Genomic DNA, 9,024 nt, shown 5'->3' on the forward strand with positions numbered 1-9,024 from the left:
CCATCCTTAATCTGTTTTTTAAAGGGTTTCTGGAGGAATAAATCTTAACAGCTTTTATATGCATCTGAGGCTGAAGTCTCCTTGCTTCCAGCTTCTCTCTGCTTTCAGTGAGCCTCTAATGTGCTGCAAAAGATCCCTCTGCATCCTGATTTTCCAGATGTCGCGGCTGGGCTTTAATGCTAGCTGTAATAGGAATGCCAGGACTGTGCGCGGCCCGGGACCTCCTTCTGACTAAAGCAATTGGAGGCGGGATCTGGCGGGCGCCCAGGGCCTCCACAAGGAGAGGAGGACCAGTGCCAGGGGAGCCCACAGGAAGAGATGGGTTGGCTCTCTCTGGGCTCCAAGGGCTAGGAAGGCTGTGGAGAGCCGAGGGAGGGAGGGCTGGCGGGCGGGACGGGCGGGAGGAGGGACGGAAGGAGAAGGAGGGAGAGGGAAAGGAGGGACGGAAGGAGGAGGAAGGAGAGAAGAAGGTACGGGCGGGAAGAATACAGGGTGCAGGACGAGAGACGGGCGGGAAGGGAAGCCACGGGCGGGAAGGACGAGAGGGAGGGACGGAAGGCGGAAGGAAGGATCGGAAGGAGAAGACGGAGGGGACGGAATGAAGGAAGCAAGGAGGTAGCCGGAATGGGAGGGGCGGGAAGCGAAGGAGGGAAGGGCGGGGAGAAGGATGGGAGGGAGGGAAGGAGGGAAAGGAAGCGAGGGGGAGCGAGGAGCGGATCCCGCTTGGCACCGGAGGAGGGGTGGTTTTTGGGCGTCGCCCCCGGTGTGGGTCTCCCTCCACTGAACGTAGGGCCCGTGCGGACGGCGGCGCGAAGGCCAGGCCCGGCAAGGCGCGCGGGCGGGCCCAGCGGCACGGCCTGCAAGGGAGGAGTCGGCGGGGCCGGCGGGCCTGGGCCTGCCACGAATGTGGGGACAGCCCGGCCGGCCCCTGACGCACGGAGTGAGAAACGGCGCAAAGGAACGAACCAGATGGATTGGGCAAAGGCTGGCCCAAAGCATGAAGGGGCCCCGAGCCCGACCGGCTGACTCCCCACAGCGACCCCGCGGACGGGGCACGCATGCAACCGGCCGGACGGGCGCCCTGCCGGACGTCAGGAAGGACCGGCGGCACGGGTTAACAGGACCACAGCCTGGAAGGTCCGGCCGCCCAGGGACGGGACAAGACGGCCGACCGAAGGGCGGATCACGCCGGAAGGGACAGTTCGCAGGCCCGGCCCCGGACGGCAGGACGGCGGGCGGAAGCGTCCAGGCGCCCCGGCGGAGAAAGGACCGGACCGAGGTTTAAAGACGGCCGTTACCCAACGAGGGGGCTCTGACGGCCGGCCCGCAGGCCTGCACCCCGGCCCGGGCTCCTGCCCGCCCGCCCGCCGACGGCCGCCGCCCCGACTGCCAGAAAAAGCGGAAGGATGAGAGATAGAAGGAGGAAGGGGTAAGGGAAGGAAAAAGAGCGGAAAGGATTGATGGGAAGACAGGAAGATGAAGGATGAAGGAATGGCGAGAAGGGAAGGCGGAGGGTTCGGACAAGGTGAGTCCGATGAGCGACTCCCCACCCCACCCGAAGGCCTGCCTTGTTTCCCCAGAGGAGGGCCCAGGAGGGGCAGAGAGGAGGCCTGCGAGGGACGAAACTAATGGCGGCCCCCTCCTCCTCCTCCCTCCGGCTGGGAGATTCCGCCAACCTCCTCCCGCTGCTGCTGCTTGCTGATGCTGCTCTTCCACAAAATGGAATGGCCGGTGCGGCGAGGAGCGTTGTGGTTGCCTCACCGCGGCGTCTCGCTGCCTGTCGCGGGCGCGGCCTGCCGCTGCGCCGGAGCCCTGTCCGGACCAGGAGGTGAGAGTGAGGAAGGCAAGGACGGAAGGGAGAGAAGGCGGAGGAGGAGGAGGGCGGGCCCGGGCGGGCGACGAGGATGAGGAAAGGCGCGCAGAAAGGCCGCTCCCGTCTGAGGGCGGCACAGAGAGGGAGCGAGCGAGGGAGCGAGCGAGCGCGTTGCGTGCGCCAGGGGCTTGTTGTCCACCATAGAGGAAAAAACGAAGCGCCCTCTCCTTGGCGCGCCGAGCGCTCTACAGCCAACTCAGATGCCGGCACTATCCCAGCCTTAGCTCGCCTGCCGGTAGCGAGGCCGCGCCAATCACCGCGGCTGCAGGGCTCTTGAGCGCTTTGGAGACAAGGAGCAAAGGAGAAGGCTCCAAGCTCGGTTGACCGGCGCTTTTGCTGCACGCTAGGGCCACGGGTTTCCTCCCTTAGATCCAGGGTGAGCGGCCGTCACGTCGCCATGGTGACGCCGCTATAGCGCGCCCCCTCCGCTTTTCCCCCTCCTTTCCATCCCACGGCCCCCCCCAAGCCGTTACACTATTTCTCTCGCGCGCCTGCGCCACCCCACCCGGCACCTCTCACCCTTCTTAGAGGCGAGGCGCTGCCTGAGAGCAGTCCCATTTTCCGGACGCTCCTCCATTTCCCCAGCCATCATGTACTGGAGGGTTTTTCCTTCAAAAGAAGGGTCCTCCATTCTTGAAGCATGTCTAAAAAGGATGCGTTATATCACAACATTGGGTGTGTCCTCCATTTTTAATGAGATGTCCTTACATTTTGGGGTTGGCGTGTCCTCCTTGCGTGAGGGGACCTCCTCCTCTGGAGGACTTCAGAGCCAAGGAACGGGTGGGCTGTCACAGGGGTGTTATTAATAAGAAATATCCAGTTATTATTATTATCATCATCCTTCATCCTTCAGGTTGGGCGGAGTCCTCACCGCAAAGGAGGAAACAAAGGCGTCACAAACTGTAGGCATTCATGGAAATGAAGTCAGACATTCACAGTGATATCTGATTGTAACCATGGTGTTTATGCCATGCTCAAATGGAGGGACCTTGAATCCCCTCCAATGGAATCCCAATGGATGAGACTGCTGGGCGTGGGAGGACACGGTCTGGAAAAAGGAGACATGTCCAGCCGAAAAAAATAAAAAAGCCCATGTAGGACCGTTTCGTTACAAACTACAAGTGGAAACGCCGCATCATAGCAAACAGTGCTGCTTAGCCATTCTCAAATGGAGGACTCGTTTTGGAATCCTCCTGGACCGAATAGTGAAATGGCAGGACATATCTTGGGACGGGAAAAGAGGACTTGTCACTCGGGCCAGATATAACCACCAAACGGAAAGCCCAGGCCACCACAAAATGTAGGGCCACTCAAGAAAAGTGGATGGTCATTACATACGCAAAAGCTATAAAACTAGAATGGAAATCTATGCTTCTCAGCATGCTCAAAATGGAGGAGTTTGGGGACTTTTGCGACGCCCGAAATGGGAGGGACGCGTCCTGAAAAGAGGGACTTCTGAGTCACCCTACACGCCCACAGTTACAGGAAATAGGTTCTTTTGTAAAGCTGATGAGGTTCTGATGCGTTCTCCAGGCAAAAATCGCTTTGCATAGACAACAGTTCATGGCAATGTTTTTCCCACATTTGAACATGGCTGCTTTGTCTCAGTCTTGTGAATATTTGGGGAGGGGGGAAGCAGTTTGGGGGCCATCGGTAAAGGTACAGTACTTTGGGCAAGACCCCTGCGAATGTGGAAACAGCACGAGTGGAGTATGCACAACACATAGCTTTTTTCCTGTATTAATGAAAAGTTTTAAATAGGAGTGCATGAAGATGTTCAGACGAGGTCTGCCATTGCTTTTTTTGGCTGAGAGAACTATGACTTCTCCAAGGTGACCCAAGGTTTTATGTGCTGGAGTAGGGCGTCAAACCCTTGGGCTTCCACCGGGTCTGCACCAGACCTTTACACCAGTGCATGCTTCTAGTACTAGACAGTGATTATCTACACCAGTTCCCTTTCTCCCTTGAGTTCTCTTACATGGTCCCGAGAGCCTTGGGAGACCGATAGGATCATCTCTCATTGCTCCGCAAAAGAAGAAATGAGTGACGCTGTGAAATCAACAACAGTGGTGCCCAGTGTTGTTCATAGAGTTACTACACGTATTACTACCATTTGTCTTGCCATGCATACAAGGGGAAGCCTTCTGGTGGCCTTTTACAAACTTTTGGAATCGTTTGGAGCTTGGTTAACCTACTCAATCCTCCTCTTTCCTGGAACTGGACATGTGGAACTGGATGGAGTCCATGGCTAGCCTCCATCGTCTTCTCTTTTCCTTAGAAGGTGTTGCGCCCACCAGCCTCTCCATCGCATGAGCTTTGTTTTAATACTAGGAATTCAATGAACAGAAAAGAAATGAACAAGTCATTCGTTCCCACCTACCACCATTGTTCTTAGCCAGAGGAATAGCTGCATCGCCTTGCACATGGGTTTCAAAGCACAAGAACCCTGCAGGCGGAAGGAACACCATGTGAAAACTGTTGACTTGCCACCCACTGTATATTTTTATGTACAATCAATTTGGCTCTTCTCTCCCAGGAAGCAAGGTTTTATGTTATATTGTTCCTGAGAAAGTTAGTAGAATTTTCTTATCATTTGCAGGAGTTCATTTTCCTGGGGAAACTGAGGGCGGGATTTGCATTTGTGCTAATACTCCTTTTGCAGGAATTTAAACACAGAAGAATAAACTGAGGAAAATACCTGAAGCCTTACTTGCAAGTTCTTGTCCAGATTATGTTGCAGAGGCTTTGCTATTCAGGGGTGGCCTTACTCTGAGATAGAGTAAGAGTTTTAATGTGCTTTGCCTACTTAGGTGGCCCTGTTGTAATAATGTGCTGCCGTTTCAAACAACATCCTGCATTATAAAGTTAAAGGGTTGTGCCATTTAATATACAACACATGTTCTTTTACTTAAAATTTATTCGACTTTTATGATTCAACTCCTGAGGATTATTCCCAAGATGGAACACATATTTTCGTTAGTTAGAAAGGATATTGGATCCATACATTTACTCATTTCTTAGAAGTGTGTATTGTGTACGACAGAGGAGCAGATCGAGACGTCCTTAGTTGGGATATAATCACCGGAGACTCTGTCTCTGCACTGGTTTTGCCTGCAATCCCACTCTAGAACAAAAATCATACCATTGGGGTTTTATTATTACACTTCGCTTTCAATGTGTGCATTGTGGCTTCCTGCACCCATTGAGCGTCCCTACACTTTCTTCCTCCTTCCTCCTGGCTCTGCCTTATTGAGCATTGACTTTTTAATTTTGTATTTGTATTTGTACACCAATGCTGGCCTCATGCTTTCTTGGGGGGAGCTGCTTTTTACCCACCCCTGCCTGCCCAATAAGCAATTACATTATCCTCATTGAGGAGAGACTCGCCATTTATTCTTGACAGAGTGGAGGGGTCGAGGAGAAAAGAAATGAATGTTAAAACATAATTAACAGCCTTACTCTGGAATAGGGAGGGAGGTCGGGCGGAGGAGACACTGAGCACCGACTGCCCACTACCCGAATGCCACATAGAAAATTATCACACTTTCGGACTTGTTTGGGAGATTGATGAGATTATTGATCGTTGTTCCTGGCCATGAAACGGGACCCCTCTAATAGAATCAAGAACTAAAACAGCCACGATATTGTGCATACGTAATTGCCAACGCTGCTCTTAACAACAGATTGAAAGCCTAGTGTGATTAAATTTCTTGGAGTGTTGTCATGGAATAGAAGTTCTTTAGTAGAACTGCTGAAAAATTCAGTACAGTTTGGGGTCACTTTAAAAACATTGGATGACTATCAACTTATTGATGAAAAGATCATGTTTATTAAAAACTAATTATATGTGCAAAGTCCCCCCCCCCAGGAAGATTATGAGGTTCAATTGTCTATCTAATACAAAAAAGCTCAAATCATCTCTTGGGCAGTTTTTCCAAAGCACTGGTAACCGTCCTTTGTTCTTTGTTTTGTCGGGTGGCTGCCTGGTGTTATCAGAGCCATCTCATGTTCTGGTGCCTATGGGGTAGAGTTCCTGTGCCAAACCATTGTTATCGCAATGGTCTTCTTCTGTTCTCGTGTGTTTGAGTATCGCTTTGTCATACTCTCATAATTAGGGGCAAAGCGGAGCGATGCGAAGATAGGGGACAAACGTGTCATGTTGTTCTCTTCTTCATCAAAATGGGGGGATGCGGTTGGATCTATACTGGGGAGAGGTTCTAGAACTGACGGGGAGTTCCAGTCAGCATACATGGCGGGCTGCCACATCGCCGCCACCCTGGAGGTCTGACATTGGTTTCGAAGAGGGACATGTTTGAAAAGGTGAGACTACTTTTCATTGCAAGCGGCGGGTAAAATTGACCTCTACCCAGTCTCTCTCCCACATGCCATTCCTGCACCTGCAATGCTCACCGATTCTGATCAGCTTCAAAGGATTTTTGTCCACAGCCAGTTTTCCAAAACTGGGACCTGGCTGGCGATGTGTGGGGAAAGCAAGCCTGAGGAGAAAAGAATTGTTGATGAGTACCACAGTTTGCATTCCACCTGATGAATGAATATTGACTGTTTTGGATTTGCTTTGCTTAATGCTTGCCTCCTCTCCGAAAACTTTGCTCCGGAGTCTAACCAGAAGATACATGCCAAAAGTCAAAAATATAATAGCAAATACGATTTTTTAAAAAAGTTAAAAGGCAACCATTAAAGGAATCCAATAACGCAATCAAACACAGTCCAGAAGCCCCTGTCTTCAGTATTGTGGGGCAGTTGCCAAACCATCTCTATAGTTTCTATTTTGCTTTCTCTAGAAAAGTGACTTTGCTTGCTGGTGGAAGGGCAACCGGGAAACAACCAGCTTAAGCCTGCTATTGAGAGTTCAAGAACGGGGAGGCAGTTCATGTCACTGAAAAACGCAATCTTCCCCAGATTTCTGTCTAGATTGCCTGCTGGAGGATGGTGTGAATGAGGGCAGGCTCTTCGCTCTCCTCTTAAAGAACTCAAAGCCCATGCAACCTTCAGTAGGACAATAACAGTCCTACAAACAGCCGTGATCAGTATAGGGCTGCGATAGGTCATAACCAGCTGCTTAGAATTGTTCTTGGAAACCGGAGGTCCAAAAACACACTGCCGAAAGATCCAGTTTGTGACTGCTTTAACTGCCACTGGCTCCATGCAGGGAATTCCATGAACTGTAGTTTTGGTGAGACATTTCCAGGTATTCCGCTAGCACTGAGGTGGTGTAATCTGCACCGCGCATCGATTACTAGTTTGACACCACTTTAACCTATTATGGTCGTCCTATGGCCTAATGGGATGGGTTGTAGTTTGTTGTGGCACCAGAGCTCTCGACCGAGAGAGGCTAAATATCCGACTGAACTACAAATCCCAAATCCCATAGCATTGAGAGACTTAGCAGTTAATCAGTGTCAACTGCATTGAATTCTGCATTGCCAGAATTTAGACCCTGATTAGGTTTTATTGCGAGCAGGCAGTAACACATGGTCTGAGTGCTTGGACTATGAACTGCGAGGCCAGGGTTCAAGTCACACTGCAGCCAGCCATGAAACCCACTGGGTGACCTTGTGCTTTCAAGTCTCCACACTGCTCTCAGCCCCCCCCAGGGGAAGTCAGACCAGTGGCCAACCTCCCGGAACAAATCTTGCCAAGAAAACCCCATGGCAGGTTCCGTGTCCTATGTCAGAACCGACTGTGACGGCTCACAACAACCGGGTTTTTACTCTCCTGCTTTGCCAAGCTGATACAATGGGCCTTTGCCGTTGCTTTGTTGTCCACAGAGTTCCTTTACCTCCTGGGCAAATAATGATGTAGGCACGAACGCATTACGGTGAAATGGACTCTAGTTGCCGTGTAGCCAATCTCTCACGGACGATGACTTATTGTTATCATCCCCGATCCAGAGCCACTTCCTATCTGTCAGACGGTTCCCATCTTAACTAGGAGCCTGCTTCGAATGGTAAGTCTTACTTAACCAGCGATGGAAACCTATTTCCAAGCACCTGACTTGGTACTCCGCCGGACCCATGTTGTACATTATGCAGTCAGTACGATAATTTAAGGCCAAACCTAGAAATTTTTTTTTTAAAAAAAATTACAAGTTGGGCTTTGGGTGGAGGGAGTTGAGTAATTCCTGTCTCTTTGGCTCAGGACTTAGCCAGCGAGTACATTGTGTGAAGGATTACAGGCACCTGTTACGTCGTCTCTTCCTTTCTGACACCAAGGCAGAGTGCCTGCATCCGTGATGGCTGCCTTAGGCGCATCAATGGCGCAGAGTGACATACACAACTGCCTGAGCAGCTGGCCTGACTTACGTGAGGTGATGTGTACTTATAGGTGTGAGCGCATCCCTGGTTGAGTGTGTTCAAGAATGTGCTACTCCGCATTAACCGCAACTTCCCAGTTTTAGTTCAAGCTTCAGTTCGTCTTCCACTTTCTCAGCTTGATTTACTGTCCCCAGTGTGGTCTGCTGCGTCCTGCCCCGTTTTCTCCTCCTCAGCCCTCACTGTGAGTTGCTGCCCAAGCTAACTTCAAGTAGCAAACTATGCAACGGGGCGCCAGGTTGGAATCTTGCCCTTCCCTGTAGTTTCAGGCAAAAGCCAACTGGCTGCCATCCTCTCGCTCAGATTTATGGTGCTGTGGTCATGAATGAACTTTGTGCGGCCTCGTGCCATGGCTCTGGGATCTTGGGCTTGGGGCCAGATTATCCCTCGTTGGGGTTCACTGTGCGAAATGGGCTGGAGGCGACAAACAAACAACCCCTTTTCCCGCAGGTAGATCGCCACCCCCAAGGTAGCTTTGCATTTGCGCTTTGCCCTCTTGGGAGAGCCGAAGTTTCCCAGTGGTGCCTAAAGTTCATGGCTCTGTTGCCAAAGGATGTCCCTTCCCCATGTTTTGTGGAAAAGTAGCCACATTAGTCCTGTGAGCACCTGCTCGCTTTGCCTTTGACTTTTATTAATGCTCCTTGACCTTATCTGATGTGTTCGCTGACTCCTTGAGCTCACTGATGTTGTGTCAACTTGTCGTGTTCGCTTCTACACGTTTATATCAGGTGCTTGGTGTCCCAATATGTGGGGCGGAAAGTGGGAGCGAAAACAATTGTCCATCGTTGTTGTTTCGTTGTTGTAATGAATAATATTAAT

Source organism: Sceloporus undulatus, chromosome 1 (genome assembly GCF_019175285.1).
Source record: "Sceloporus undulatus isolate JIND9_A2432 ecotype Alabama chromosome 1, SceUnd_v1.1, whole genome shotgun sequence".
Classification (NCBI taxonomy): domain Eukaryota; kingdom Metazoa; phylum Chordata; class Lepidosauria; order Squamata; family Phrynosomatidae; genus Sceloporus; species Sceloporus undulatus.